Genomic DNA, 1,204 nt, shown 5'->3' with positions numbered 1-1,204 from the left:
CCCCCCCACCCAAAGGCTACACAAAAACTCACCCAAGAGCCGGAGCTCTGGGGACTTGAGGGCCTGACCTAGAATCCCCAGCTCGGCCACCTTCTGGCTGTGTGACATTGGGCAAGTTGTCACGTCTCTGTGCCTCAATTTCCTCACCTGTGAGTTGGGACAGCACAGGTCCCTACCTCATAGGATTGTGCAGAGTAAGAAGGTCAGTAAAAATCGGGCTTCCCTGGTGGCGCAGTGGTTGAGAGTCCGCCTGCCGATGCAGGGGACACGGGTTCGTGCCCCGGTCCGGGAAGATCCCACATGCCGCGGAGTGGCTAGGCCCGTGAGCCATGGCCGCTGAGCCTGCGCGTCCGGAGCCTGTGCTCCGCAACGGGAGAGGCCACAAGAGTGAGAGGCCCGCGTACTGCAAAAATAAATAAATAAATAAATAAAATAAAGCACTGGGGCCTCCGTGGGTCCTTAATACACGTTACCCATCATTACTACTACCAGTGTGGGGGGGCTATTGACTCTCTGAGAATCCAAACAAGGTCTTCAAGCTAAGACCCTCAGGTTGGGGCAGGGGTTTCAAACCGCGCCCGCAGGCCAGCCACTAAGGTGTTTCTCCAGGCCGGCACAGTTTCTCATTCTGAATTAATGCCTGTCAAAGGGACATTCAACACAGTGAAGAGATAGAGCCTCCAGACTTCGGAGCCAGGCTGACTGGGTTCAAATGATGAACGCGAGGAAGTAGCTTCCTCTCTCTGAGCCTCAGTTTCCACACATGTACAAAGGGGATCACCGTAGGACCCCCAAATGAAACGTGAAGATTAAATGAGTTCCTATTTGTAACGCACGTAGAAGAGTGCCCGGCAGCAGCTGGCTCCATGTGAAGTCCCGCTTAAAGAAAATAAATGTCCCAGCTAGTTTACTGCAGACCCATAACCTTCCCTAACATCTTGAATGCCGTTCCGGGGAAGTAGATTTCTCAGCACGGGAGAGGGAGTTGGGAAGGACTTAACTTTTCACTGCAGGCTCTGAGTCCTGGTTTTCCGCGGTGGGGAGGGGGCCTCCTGGGTCCCCTCAGTGCAGCCGGCCTCCCAGGCCCGGAGGCTGGACGGGAGCCTGGTGGGGGCTGGGCGGGGGCGCCGGTGTCCGCGGGGTCCGAGCGGCCGGCGCGTGTGAAGGTTACCGCTCCCTGGCGGGGCGGGGGCCGCGGGCTGCT

Source organism: Neophocaena asiaeorientalis, unplaced genomic scaffold (genome assembly GCF_003031525.2).
Source record: "Neophocaena asiaeorientalis asiaeorientalis breed wild unplaced genomic scaffold, Neophocaena_asiaeorientalis_V1.1 scaffold629, whole genome shotgun sequence".
NCBI classification, from domain to species: Eukaryota; Metazoa; Chordata; class Mammalia; order Artiodactyla; family Phocoenidae; genus Neophocaena; species Neophocaena asiaeorientalis.
The sequence above is the reverse complement of the archived record's forward strand: the minus strand, read 5'-3'. Positions refer to the sequence as shown.